This window comes from Dipodomys ordii, unplaced genomic scaffold, assembly GCF_000151885.1.
Source record: "Dipodomys ordii isolate 6190 unplaced genomic scaffold, Dord_2.0 Scaffold7, whole genome shotgun sequence".
NCBI classification, from domain to species: domain Eukaryota; kingdom Metazoa; phylum Chordata; class Mammalia; order Rodentia; family Heteromyidae; genus Dipodomys; species Dipodomys ordii.
The window spans coordinates 15804752-15819855 of record NW_012267223.1 but is presented as its reverse complement, the minus strand read 5'-3'; positions in this window follow the sequence as shown (position 1 = coordinate 15819855).

The window sequence follows — 15104 nt, the reverse complement described above, 5'->3', positions numbered from 1 at the left end:
AACTCTTATCTCCAGTTAACCACTCAAAAAGCTGAAGTGGCGCTATGGCTCAAGTGGTAGAGTGCTAGTCTTGAGCACAAAGAGTCTCAGAGATACCACCCACGCCCTGAGTTCAAGCCCCATAACTGATCAAAAACAATGTAGATAAACCATTGAAGCAATACTACTTTAACAATTACTGTAACTAATAGAGATAGAATTGAAAAAGATGCATATGCAAAGAAAATTTCATTACAAACAAAATCCCATAAGGCAGAATGCCCTGTGTTTATGGCTCCTAATGGTGAATGTTTAGAAATGGATATATTTTCCACTATAGGTTAATGATGAGGGATTTCATTCAAAAGATATGCTACATTATTTTTATATCTGTGATCTTTATCAAGGGGAATGACACTAACAGATGTTCTGTGTTTTGTCTAATTATTAAAGATATTAAGGATTTATTGACTGGTTGATTGATTGAATAAACAAATGGATAAAATACTTCTAAGCATGGTAGGCTGATCCTGGTATAGTCCAATGCAGATATAAGAAAAAGTTAAGAAGAAATATGGCTGGAAAGATTCAAGGGGAAGTTACCTATCCTGGGCCACAGGGGCAATACAAGGAAATTCAATTAAATGAGGGATATGTACAGAGATCAAGGAAGGATAATAGAAAATGCACTATAAAATTATGGAGCATTCTTGGAACTTTAAGTCATAGACATTTTAAATCTTGGGTTCCTGTGTTGGTGACTAAGACATCTCAGACTTGCAGTAGAAAATACACACATTTAGCAGTTCTTTTACAGTGGAGGTAAAGGCATGTGAAAGTTTGAGCAGGTCCATAGTCAGATAACGAAAATGAGGAATTCAAGGGTAACGCAACAAAGAAATGGATTTGTGCTCATATACAACAGCTCCTCAAATTAGAAGAATCATGTCTCAGGGAAGAGTTATGTATGAAAGCTCTTGCTTTCAATAATAAAGCAGCATGCATTTTGTGCTACTCTGACATCTAACCATAGGCACATTGGCTTGCTGTAGACCATTTGAATTATATTAGTGGCAAATAGGAAAAAAAAATAAACCTTCACAAAATTCAATGTGTATGAAACAGAATCTTTTTAAACTAGAATTAATTGTTGGCCATTGTGTTTCAGTATTGACCCATTATATCCCACTGGAGTCCAATAAAGTATTACAAATGATTTTGGCCCTGAACTTTTGTTGTGTGTGGGAGTAGATACAGTGTTTGTCGGTAGGCGGGGCAGTGGAATGAAGAGATAGACATTGGTTGTGTGTGTGTTTTAATTTTTTATTGTTATTATAAAGGTGATGTTAAGAAGGGTTACAGTTACATAACTCAGGTAAAGAGTATATGTCTTTCCCTCACTCTCTCCTACTTTTCCTTCCCATCCCCATCTACAAGTTGTATACTTCATTTTCAACATAGTGTTCATTGAGTGCCATAGCATTTGACACACCACTTTTGTGTGGTTGTATTTTTAAGACCCAGACAAACATGAAAGAATATTACTTGGACTCACTTTAATTTTTTCAATGAGATGCTAAGCTTGGAAATTGAAGATGGATGAAGCTGTGTTCAAGTCTCAATTCCAGGGCTGATGAGCTTAGGCACCTTGAGCATGACTGTTAATTAAGCTAGGAGAGTCATATTGTTTATTTCTGTGAAGGAAGTTAAAGACAGGATATACTTTTAAAGTACTAATATATGAAATGTTTCTAACCCATTGCTTGTCTCTAGTGATAACTCAAGGTTTTATAGACTTTTGTGCAGGTGGGTAGCTAAAAGGCATTTCTAGGGAGATTTCTTAAACATTACTGTATGCTTTATTTTCCCTTTACCTGTCATTCTGGGGCTTGAACCTATGGCCTTCTGCTGAGCTGTTTCCGCTCATGGTTGGCAGTATACCACTTAAGCTACACCTATATTCACATGTACAATTCCAATTGATATATTTCCCAGATATTTATCTAGATTATTCTGGGTAAGCCTGCAAGTGATTTTTGCCAACACTTAAGCATCTATGACAATAGTTACTGTTTGTTCTCTGAGGTAGAGGTAGAGGAGGTGAAATAGTTCACTAGCGTATCAGATCTCTAATTTCAACAACCAGCAGGTCTTTTCTAGCTCATTTTTTGGTCATCAAAAGGGAGAAAAACAAAGGAAGGAATAATAAGTTGGACAAGAAATGTAATCACTTCTTACTTATGTAACTGTAACCCCTCTGAACATCACCTTGACAATAAAATTTAAAGAAAAAGAATTGTAGTGGTAAATTCATCGCATCCATCAAAGTGTTGGAAGAAGCAGATTCCATCATACTAGAACCCAGAATGAGCATTCACTTTGGGGAAAAAGGAAGAAATCGATTACACTGGTGGCATTAAAGCATCATATCAAAGACATCAAAAAGCTCAGAATGAGATATTTTATTTTCTTTAAGTGAAGAAGGCTTAGCTTCCATTTTTTCTACTTGGAACAAAACATCAATGAGATTGATTGGGAAATGCTAGTAGAATGCTAAAATTATACAGCATATTTTGTAGCTTGGTTGTAATTCACACACATAATGGGCTATTACCTATGCATTGTTCTAGGAAAGAAAAATATAAATTACTTCTTTCCTTCCCTCCTTCCTAAAAGCCCAACCATTGATTTATCTTTAAACTTATTGCAATGAGTAATCTAGTTATGATTTTTTATAACTGTTTAGTTTTTTTCTAGAGGGATGGAAATAAAAATATTAAAGAAGTTGTTGAATTTCAAAGTTTTCACTGGGCAAAAGAAAATAAACAATACCTCAGTTGGCTGTATTTGTTTAGGTGTATTTCTGGGTTTTCTGTTTTATTTTCTTGATACCTGTGTCATCAACAACATCACACTGCCTCAATTAATGTATCTTTATATTAATCATTGAGATTGCATTGTTCTCCAACTTGATTCTTATAAAACTTGTATTAACTATTCCTTGTTTTTCATTTTCGCATAAAATTTAGAACAACTTTCTTTCTTAAAATCTATTTTATTGTTTTTGTAGAGGTATCATAAAGAAGGGTTACATAAGACTGTTACATAAGTCAGGTAATGAGTATATGTCTTTTTGAAACATGTTACCCCTTCCCTCACTCTCTCCTAGTTTTTCCCTCCCACCCATAAGACAGACTTCTATTTCATTTTTTACACCCAGTGTCTAGTGAGTACCACTGTTGTATTGGTTCACACTTTGTTCTACTTTTTCTCTCCTCCCTCTTATCCTCCCAAAAGCAAATAACAAACAAGACAAAAGGAAAGAGACAACCAAACAACAACAGCAGCAACAGCAACAGTAGCAGCAGCAACAACAATAAATCTGTTTCTTAGAGTTCATTTCATAAAATATTATTTTATATGATCATAGACACATAGCTATTGAATCCTTGAGGAACAAATGTCTTGTCAGCTTCAAAGAGCACTCTGGGATTTTAATTGATCTATTTTCAATTTACAGATTACTCTGGAGACAAGTTAAATTCTCTCACTTTTGATTTAATTATTTTGTTTTCAATTTTATTTATTTCTTCACCTAAATTTCTGAGTTTCTTCTTACTCCTTTTTTGAGTTGAATTTGCTTTATTTTTTATTTTTTTTGTCAGTTGTGGGCCTGAACTCTGGGCCTGGGCGCTGTCCCTCAGCTCTTCAGCTCAAGGCTAGTGCTCTACCACTTGAGCCACAGCGCCACTCCCGGCTTTTTCTGTGTATGTGGTGCTGAGGAATTGAACCCAGGGCCTCATGCATGCAAGGCAAGCACTCTACCAATGAGCCACCTTCCCAGCCCTGCTTTTATTTTTCTAATGTCTTAAACTATAAATCTATATTATTGATTTGAGATCTTTTTTCTTTTCCAATAGAGGTATTTACCATTACAAATATCTATCTGTAGCTCATATACATGTATTTGTTCCATTATATCATCATTTAGTTAATATTTAAAATGTTTCTTTGCAATTTGTGTCAACTTATTTACTCAGAAGTATATTGTTCCATTTCAAAATATTTGAGAATTATGTCAGAAATTATTTTTATTAAGTTTCTAACTTAATTTTATTATTTATCTGAGAATAGACTTTAAATTATTTTATTAAAAATATTTGTTAGGTTTTGTTTTAGGATGCAAAATGAATTGCATCTTGGTGAACTGGAATTTGCACTTGAGAAGAAGTGTTTTTCTTTCTGTTTTTGTGGAATAGATTATTTTCTATATGCCAGTTATGGTCTATTGATTGTTTTATTTACTCATCTATATCCTTCCATATATATATAGGTATATATACAAGTTATGTATATAGGTATACATTCCATATATACTTATATATAAATATATTTACTATTTCTATCAATTACTGAGGAAAGATTATTGATGGTATTTGATATTTGCCAAATCAGTGAATAAAATAACTAAAAGCTTTTGATTATGAAAGTAGACATGTGTTTTACCTTTAAATGTTTGTGCCATTCTATTGTCTTTAAAGACTATGATCCAGACTTACTTTTCTAAGTTTCTGTTTTCTCTGATACAAAATACTGAATAATCTATCTTTCCTCCAGAAATTTGAAATGCCATCTTCATTTTCCCTGCTTGAGTTTATCTCTGTACTGTATTATCTTCTCTTACCTTTCATAAGAGAACTTTTAAGTTGAAAGCTGTATAAACTGTGTAGTCTAGTATTAATGTATTTTTATTAGAAACAAATTTTAGCAACTAAAGCTCCTATTTCCAGTGGAAACATGTAAATGCAGCAAAAATGGGTTGAATTCACTTATTCATCCTCTATTAGTCGGCGGTTAAAATGATTTATTTCTGAGTTTATGAATAATTTATTACTTTAGCCTGTAGTACTAATTAAAAGGAAAACTTCAGAGTTTTCCTCTCTTTACCAAATGCTAGAATCTAACAATACTGTATTATTTTAAGAATTACTGAGTTAAAAAAAATGTCATCTAAAATATTGTCAGAATTCACCCAAAGTTCTGCTTACTTAGTGTGATATTTAAAAATGGTTTGTTGGTCATCTATTAGTGTTTATGGATCTTTATGGGTGGATGTAAATGCTTATATAGTTTAAATAAATCTGCTTTGATACCTGAAGAAAAATCTATGTCTGTCTGTCTATCTATCTTTCTAGCCATCTGTCTGTCTGTCTATCTATGTCTATAGAAGACTTGGGTTTTAACATCTTGTCATAGGTTATAAATATGCAAACTAATGATAATTTCTTCCCTGTCACATACTCTTTCACAGAGTATGTGAACATGTTTGTCATGGTGTCCCATTGAATTATGAGGAAATTGTTGCTGGTTGCTGGACATGAGGTTTCCTATGTCCATAGTATTATAGCGATCTGCAATCATCATTTGAGGTCCTACCTATTTTTTTTTAATTTCCAGAGTCTGCACTAGTGAATTAGTGAATTAAGTGGAAACATGATGGACCCTATCACCTCTGCCATTCTTATTTAATGGTGGCACTAGATTTTTCTTCTTGCATTTTTTCTTTTTCGTTGAAACCATTCTCTGTCCCCAGGATGTTACATTGCTTTTAGCTCACTGTTTTGATCTACTTCAGAGATGGTTTCAAGGTTTCTAGTAGACATGTTCCATGATAGAGTTTTTTGCCCACAAACTTGGGTCCTGTCAATGATACTAATTCTGACATGACATATTGAGTCTCTAGGGTTTCATGCAAGTAAGCTCCCATATGAAACACTTTTGAAATGGGTGAATGCACCATACCATTTCCTGGGATTCTTGCCATCAGCAAACCTTGTGTCTCAAGAGAGTGTGCCCCAAACCAGTAAGTTCTCCCTTAACTGTGTGTCCTACCTCCTTTGTTTTAAGTACACATAATTTCAAGCCTACATTTGTAGCTCCTAGGTTTTTTCATCCTGTATCAGATGCACCATGTTTCAGGTTGGGTTATGCTGTCAATTAATTCTTTTTTTAAAGAAATTATATTTTTATTGTAAAGATACTGTACAGAGGGGTTACAGTTCCATGAGGAAGGTAATGAGTCCACTTCCTATTGAGCATCGTTACCTCCTCCTTTGTTTCTTCCCTACCATCTCTCCCCTCTCCTCCTCTCCAATTCCTCTCTCTCCCCTTCTCCAAGTTGTACCGTTTGTTTTCAACATAGTGTCTTGTACATCTTATTGCTACCATGGGTCAACCTGTCTCCTTATTTCAGAATTTTGTTATTTCCTTTCCCCTCCCCAAATTAGAAAAAATGTATATATAAGATGCAGGGCACCAGAATCAAGTACAGTGAAAACATGAGTTATGTCATAGGGGAAGAACATACAAAAGAAACAAACAAAAAAAATCAAATAGTACATTTTAAGTAATTAAAAACTACAGCAAGAAAGATAAAAAGTTTGTTTTTCTAGTCCTGGGGCTTGAACTCTGGGCCTGGGCACTGTCCCTGAATCTCTTTTGCTTTAGGCTAGCACTCTACCACTTGAGCCACAGCACCACTTCTGGCCTTTTCTGTTTATGAGGTATTGAGGAATTGAACCCAGGGCTTCATGCATGCAAGGCAAGCACTCTACCACTAAGCTACATTCCCAGCACTCAATTAACTCTTAATAGAAGCCAGTCCAAAGGAGGGCGGGGCATCTTTTGTCTGGTGGGAGAAGTATCTGGCATGGTCTTTCTTCTTGAGGTATAAAGTGCCGTCTCATCTCGGGGAAAGCTGAAAGGCTTCTATGAACCTGGCAGGTGCAGAAAATCCTGGGCAGTCAGAAATTTTCCAAGTATATAAAAAGATATCTGCATTTAAGCTTTTCTAACTGCTTTTGTATTCTTAACCTTACAGAGCTGAGTATTATTAGCTCTCCTTGATGTTTAAACATGGACCTTATTGTCCAGGGTAAATCTAAAGGTTAGATTTCTGAATACTCCAAAGATAGAATGGTGAGAGTTTGGTAGTATAGAAACAATGTATTCTCTCCTGACTTTAAATCGACTGTTATTGGCTTTCATTTGTTCATTATCTTTCCGTGGCATATCAGTCTTGCTTAATAGTAGCATCTAGCAGTATTGATTACCCTGATAGCACTTAATTCATCGCTTCTCTTAAATGTTAATTATTTTTTTACACCCATACTCTATTCTAATATCATCACTGGTGCACATTTTAGCCATTAGACCACCTCTTTGTATCAGAGGTTGCATGTACTTTACATACTAACAGTGGTGATATTTTTGTTCTATCCAGGCCTGAGTGATCTGGCTCCCAAAATCTCATCTTATCACCTGTGTTGTTTGTTTTGTTTTCATGGTACCAATGACTATAGGTTGGGTTCATGGGAAATAGACACTGAAAATGGGGGAGTAAGGTATTTATTGCAGATTGAGACCTGTGAAAGAAAAGAAAGGTTTGGTAAAAGGATGCTAAATTTTGATTTAGCTTTGACAAAGCCCATCTGTGGGGGCAAAAATTGGCCATTATAGTTTGGCTATATTAAGTCAAATACCTCTGTGTCATTCATTAAACTTGAACTGGTGGACCCAGGATGGGCAGGATCTTTGTAGGAGGATTTTTATTTTTCCTGCAAGTAAGGCAGATCCATGAGGAAGCTGCCTGCTGACAACACTCCCCACAGCTGACAGGGATGATCTTTCTAGATGGGGATGGATGCTGCATCTCTGTGTCTACAATAGGTTTACATACAGGCAAGGAAAGTCATTACTATCCTATCTCTCTAGCCTGTTTTACTCTCTGCATTGCATTAAAATGCATCATGTAAAATGCATGCCTTTTCTCTTATTCACCTTTGGGAGTTATAGTGTTACAGACCTCAGATTTTCTCCTTTGTTTGTTGATTGGTGAGTTTACTTTTTAAAAATACCTTTAAAATGGTAATTCTCTCTGACACACATACACACACATCCTGCGGACTGATTTCGATAATCAGATGACTAAAAATTATTCTTCAAACAAGCACACACGCATATATACACACACATCATCACAACCACTGCCACCATTACCACCAACACCAACACCATATTTTGCAAATATTTTGCAAATAGCAATGCCTAGGTATGTAGCATCCTAATGTTGGGAATACTTTCATTTCACTGATTTCTAGGGTATGGTATCAGGGGCAGGTAAGTTTTTATTCCCCCTTCCCCCCCCCCACCAAATCATCCTGTTTTATGGCTAGCTCTCTCTGGTTTGAATCCCACTTTGGATATTGGAAGCCAAGGTAGACATAAAAGGGTAGATATGAGCTCTTCCCATCTCCCATCAGATTCTCCTTTTCATGAGCAAGAGGATGATTATGTCCCCATGCTTCCTAAAATGAGCTGTATGAAAAGTGACTGTGGGCCTCTTGTTGCCAGCTAGCCCATCTCTGTAACTCAGAACCGTGGCACTGTTAACATAATTCACTTGTGACAATAAAGTCCATGATATCCCACTGCAGAATTCTTGCAACCATCATAAAGGGACTCAGATACCTCTGGATACCATATGTTGGCAATAAGTCTAGCCTAATAACCAAGCCAATGGTCCCCTCATTGATTTTAAGTCATTCCTCAGCATCACAGCGGCCCACTCCAGACTACCATTTTACTGTCATCCAGATCAGCAGAGACAACCTAGGAGATGATAAATAATGAAATCACCAAAAATAAACATGGGCGGACACACTGCCTGCAAACTCTCTCTGAAAATGCAGATCTTGTGCTTCATTAAGATGGCGAAGGGAAGTCAGCAGATGTCCACACTAAATGTTCTCTTTCTCTCATCCAGGATCTTACTCTGCTCACGAAACTCTCTAGGAAAGCTAGTTTCAATGAAGATGACATTGAAGAGACACACTTCAGGAAGAACGGTCTCTTGATGCCCGCACAGTTAGAGAAGAGAAGATAGACTCTTCCTTATGTAAAAGGCAACCGCTTCCGTATGTAAAAGTGGCCAGGGATGGGCCTACTCAGTGTGTTGCTGTTAGTACGGCAGAATGTATTAGCTGGGTCTTGCTAATCTTCTCTATATGGTATTCAAGCTGAGATGTTTTGTAAGTTTGTGACCTAGAACTTTCTATCGCTTCCAGCTCATGATGTCTCTAGCATTACCTCACCTGACCTACTACTCACTTCATTCCAGCCTTCTCTTGCTTCCATAGCTTTACTATTGCTCTTTCCCCTAGTTGAGATGTTCTTTTCCTAGCTACTTGTAAGATGTAGTCTTTCCTTGTCTCTCCACCCTATGTTGTATGAGCATTAATTCATTGTACAAGGAAGGTTTTTTTTTTTGACATGCCTACCTATGGACACAATATTCTGTGCTTAGATACATCTCTTCCATCACTCTGGTTCATTGCTCCTTGTACCTTCCCAAACAAATTCCAACCAGCTTTATTGTTCTATTTTCATAATGTAGATAAAGTATTTCGATCACATTCATGCTCCTTCACCATCTCCACCAAACTAGCAGCCTCCATCCTGGACAGGACCTCTTTTACATTCCTGTTTGTTTGTAGTTGTGCAAAAAAGTTACAAGTCTATATGTCCTGTTATAAGTACGATGCATCTTAAAAAAAGGCCACCCCTTCATTCTTGCTATTCATTTGTTTAGTGAGGATGCTTGTTTAAAGCAGCATCAGGTGGTATTCTACGCATACCTATAATTAAATAGTTTGAGCCCCTTGCATACTCTCCCTTTCTCCATCTACACTACTCACTGTGCTCCAACCACTTTTTTGTTGTTGTTGGTCATGGGTTTGAACTTGGGACCTGGGCACTGTGCCAAAGCTAGTGTTCCATCACTTTGAGGCACAATTCTATTTCTGTTTTTCCGGAGGTTAATTGGAGATAAGAGTCTCAGGGGCTTTTCTGCCTGGGGTGGCTTTGAACCATGGTCCTCAGATCTCAGCCTTCTGAGTAGCTAGGATTACAGGCGTGAGCCACCAGCACCCGGCTGTCCAACAGTTTTCATGTACTTCCTTTTGTCATCTTCATTTACTGATGCACTGTTTCTATGGCAGAAATGCTAGCAGGGCACCGGTGGATCATGTCTGTAACCGTAGCTACTCAGGAGGCTGAGATCTGAGGATCATAGGTCAAAGCCAACCTGGGCAGGAAAGTCTGTGAGACTCTGATCTCCAATAAACCACTAGAAAACCAAAAGTGGTGCTGTGGCTCAAGTGGTAGAGTGCTCGCCTTGAGCTGAAGAGCTGAGGAACAGTGCTCAGGCCCAGAGTTCAAGCCCCACGATAGACCAATAAATAAATAAATAAATAAAATACTGTCTTCTCTTCAGTCTTCTTTCCCTGTCATTTTTTCCTCTAGCATAGTTATTTTACCACAGCTATTGTATATTTATTTGTTTATTCAATATAAATTCATTAATTTATTTAGATGTGATTGCCCCTGTGTTTGGCATGAGTACCCCATGACAGTAGGGGTCGCGTGCTATGTCCACCTCCTCAGTGCTGATATAGAGCAACCATGAAACACTGGAATATTGAAGGCTAGGATATTTCTTCCTCGAGTCTAATTAAAATGTCATGTATTACATTAAGTCATGTCTGATATCCAGCTTCTAACTAGGTCTTCCTATATCTTTCATTACTTTTATTACTTGTTCAAGACTTTCTTAAGACAGTGGACACTTCTTATTTTATTGTCTACTTAAAGTAGGCATAATGGCCAATGCCTTTTAATCGCATTAGACTCTGTGCTCTTTGCGGAGATGGGCTATTTGATTTAATTTTGAATTCCCCACAGAACCAGGGCTGTGACTGGTACTTATTAAGTATTTCAGAGATAAATGAATGACTGTCGTTTTAACAACTTCATTCATTTACTTGGTTATTTAATGAGAGACTGGCAGTCACTACTCTAGGAGCAGAGGACCATTTTTTTTTGAGTAAAACATGAAACAATGAAACAAAAAAAAAACAAGCCATGCATAAGTTATCACATATCAATAGTCAATTTTGCAACGAGTTTTTTCATAAGTTGTTTTTATGCTTTTAATCTTTATGACAGATGCTATTATTCCATTCCATTGTTATTATTCCATGTTGAAGTTCTTCCCCCCCTGGGTCCTAAGCTCTCTCTCTCCATCTCAACATAGCTGTCTTTAGCCATATGTTATGTGTTCTGTCTTTGCACAATTTCCTAATGCCTACAAAGAGTAATTGCTTGGCTGCAATAGATGCTTCTGCTTGTGTGACACTGATACCACTGTACGCTGGCTTAGCCTCTTTTTCCTACTCTTCCAGAGATCCTGGGACAAGGCTCAGCTCTGAGGTTCCGAGGCAGTGCTACTCTCTGAATACACATTCCCAATGTTTCTGCCAAGTCAGGTTTCTTATACTCATGTAGGTCTCTCCCTTGACTTCTGTGAGCTTTGGCCTTGAATGACCTGGGTCCCTGTGTCCTTCTTGAAGGACAAGCATAGGGCGCTGGAGCCATTTTGCTCTTCACATTAAACACAAGTAGGAAGAGCTTTGGAATTTATCCCCCTCCACCCCATAAAAGGGTAATGTTTGTCAATAAATACCAATGAATAAGGAGACTAAAAAAAAAAACAAAAAACCCTCCTTTCTGTAGGAGTGCTGAGGCATAGTTATACTCCAGGGACTGAAGGGAATTAGAAAAAATGACATCTATTTCTTTAGATTGTGTTTTATATGTGACTGTCCTCAATACACACATATTCACTATCAAATCAAATAAATATGTCTTATTTTTAACTGCACCCATTCATTCTTTCTAGTATTCATTAAGCATCTACCACTTTCCAGATCATTTTATTTTATTGTGAAAATACTGTACAGAGAAGTTACAATTACATGGGAAAGATAATGAGTGCATTTCTTTTTTAAAAATTTTAAAAAATCTTTATTTATTTTTTTATTGTGAAAATACTGTACAGAGGGGTTACAATTATATGGGCAAGATAATGAGTACATTTCTTATCAAGCATTGTAGCCTCCTTTGTTTCCCCTTCCCATCCTCCCCCTGCCCCCCAATCCTCCCGCCCCCTTCTCCTTCCCCCCCACACGAAAGTTGTAAAGTTCTTTTTCGACATAACCACTTGTACATCTCATTGTTGCAATGGGTCCACCTGTATCCCTATTTAAACGATTTGTTTTTCCCCTTCCCCTCCACAAATTATACCGACATGAAATACAGTGAAAACAGGGGTTATACTGTGGGGGAGGGACATACAAAGCAACAAAGAAATAATCTTATAAATGTGTTAGAAACAATTGCATGAAAGAAAAAAACATTTGAATACATATCTTAGGGTTCATTTCCCTAACATCACCTTATCTGACCTTTTCTGCTTGACTCAGACATGTACTAGATATTGTAAATAAGGGAAACCATGGAACCTATGTTTCTTTGGGCCTGGCTTACTTCACTTAATATAATTTTTTCCAAGCCTTTCCATTTCCTAACAAATGGGGCAATGTCATTCTTTCTGATGGAGGCATAGAATTCCATTGCGTATTCCAGATCATTTTACTAAATACTTAGGGTGAAAAAATAATGTACAATTCTCACCTTAGTGGAATTAACCATATATGGCACAAGACAGATAATAGTCAGACACTGAAGGGGAGGATAAGTATGCCGTAATACATGATAAAGTGTTTGCAGCTATCTATTCTGGAAGGAAAAAAATAATATGGTTTCTCTGTGGATGTGTATTTGAGTTGGCTTGGAGACAGAGGGAAGCATCAGAAAGAGAAGAGATTATTTTCCTTGTTAAAAAGAACATAGAGAGTAAAAGCAGTGTGACTTAACGAGGAATTAATTTGTATTTAGGTTCCTCCCTCCATCCCACAATTCTTCATTTCAATTAGTTTTTCTGTTTGTTTGTTCGTTTGTTTTTTGTGCTGGTCCTGGGGCTTGAACTCAGGGCTTGGGTGCTCTCCCTGAGTTTTCTTGCTCAAGGTTAGTGCTCTATCACTTGAGCTCCATTTCTGGCTTTTCTGTTTGTTTGTTTATTATTTTAAGTATTGGAGATATGAACTTTCCTGCCTGGGCTGGCTTCAAACCACGATCCTCAGATCTCAGCCTCCTAGCAGCTAGGATTGCAGACATGAGCTACCTGTGCTTGACTTTCCTTTCATTTTCTAAGGTGATTGTTAAACAATCAGTTAATCAGAGGATTTCGGAATGTTGGGTGCTAAAAGAAGTTTTCCGAGGGCAGTCTCCCTGCAGTGAAAGGGATGGTAAGGGTTGGGGGTGGGGGATGGAGGTAGGGGGTGTCCAGAAATAGAAGCAGTGCTAGGGGTTGAGTAGGTACTGCAGGAGAGCTGAAGGTCTATAAACCTGCAGAATTTTAATGGCAACCACCAGGGACCAATGGGAAGATAATAGAGGCATCTCTCTGAACATTATTCAGTGCTGCATTTTAAAGAGTTCCGGAGGAGGGGATGGATGGGTGAAGAGAGAATCCCCTGTGACTGTGTCTGAATTTTTCTGAAACCTGCTGACCTCAGTACAAAAATTAGTTGTGATTTTGATTTAAAGAGGACAATGAAGAAAAACACTTACTTCATGTGCGAGCTTAGAAAGCGAAATTTAATGCTTATAACGGGAAACTTGAAGTGATTCGCATGACTCATATGAAAGACATAATAGGAGGAATGAGCTGAGACTAGGCTGGGATATTGGATTGTGTACTGACTGATAAGCATTAAATATTTTCGAAATAGAAAAACAGAGGCTGCTGGCAGTACCTATTAGGAAGTAAAGATTGTGTGGAAGCTTCTACAGGATCATGTGGTCCCAGTGGCAGGAACTGGAGACAGAAAAAGGCTGAGGTCTATCCATGCTTTGAGGGCATCTGATCCTGTCCTGATAACTGGGACTTGCTACAAAAAAAATTAATGGTAGAGTAGGGCTATAGGAAGAAGTAGTCATCAGATGCTATGTAGCTCCTACTTTGTTTCTTATCACTCTTCTCGACTGTTAGAATTAGCCACCGAGTAAAATTCTATTGTGTATAGGTGCCACACTTTTTGGATCCACTCATCTATTGTGGGGCATCTGGGTGGTTTCCATATCTTGGCTATTGTGAATAGCGTGGCAATGAACATCGATGTGCAATTGTCTTTTGGTTCCTTATGCTAAAGGTAGATGCCCAGGACTGGTATAGCTGGGTTGTAGGGAAGGTCTATGCTTAGTTTTTTGAGGAACCTCCAGACTGCTGTCCAGAATGGTTGTACTAGTTTACAATTCCACCAACGGTGCAGTAGGGTTCCTTTCCCCCCTTGTATCCTTGCCAACATTTGTTGCTGTTTGAATTTGCAATATTGGTCAATCTAACTGGGGTAAGATGTCCTCTATAGCCAGGGATGATGAACATTTCCTCATGTGTTCCTTTGCTATTTTTACCTCTTCTTCTGAGAAGCCTTTCCTTACCTCCCTTGTCCATTTAGTGATTGGTTTAGTAGGTTTGGGGGGGGGGTTAATTTATAAGTTCTGTGTGTGTGTGTGTGTGTGTGTGGTATTAGGCCTTGGTCTGTTATATTGCTGGTAAAGATCTCCCAGTCTCGTGGCTGTCTTTCTAGTTTGGTAACTATGTCCTTAGTTGTGCAGAAACTTTTTATTTGGATGTGGCCCCACTTGTCAAATCTCTCTTCTATCTGTTGTGCCCCTGGCACTCTTTGCAAGAAGTTTCTTCCTAAATCTATAAGTTTTAATGTTTCTCCTACTCTCTCTTGCAGTAATTTCAAAGTTTTGGGTCTGACTTTGAGGTCTTTGATGCACTTTGAATTGATATTAGTGCAGGGTGACAAATCTTGTTTTCTGCATATGGATACCCAGTGTTCCCAAAACCAACTATTAAAGTGACTATTTTTTCCCCACAATATATCTTTGGCTCCTTTAGCAAATATCAGATAACTGCAAGTGTATGGTTTTATTTCTGGGTCTTCTAATCTGTTCCATTGATTTTCCAGGTCTATTCTTTTTTTTTTTTTTTTTTTTTTTTCGTGGGGCTTGAACTCTGTCCAGGTCTATTCTTGTGCCAATACCAAGCTGTTTTGTTATTATAGCTCTGCCATTAGAAAGAATAAAATAATGTC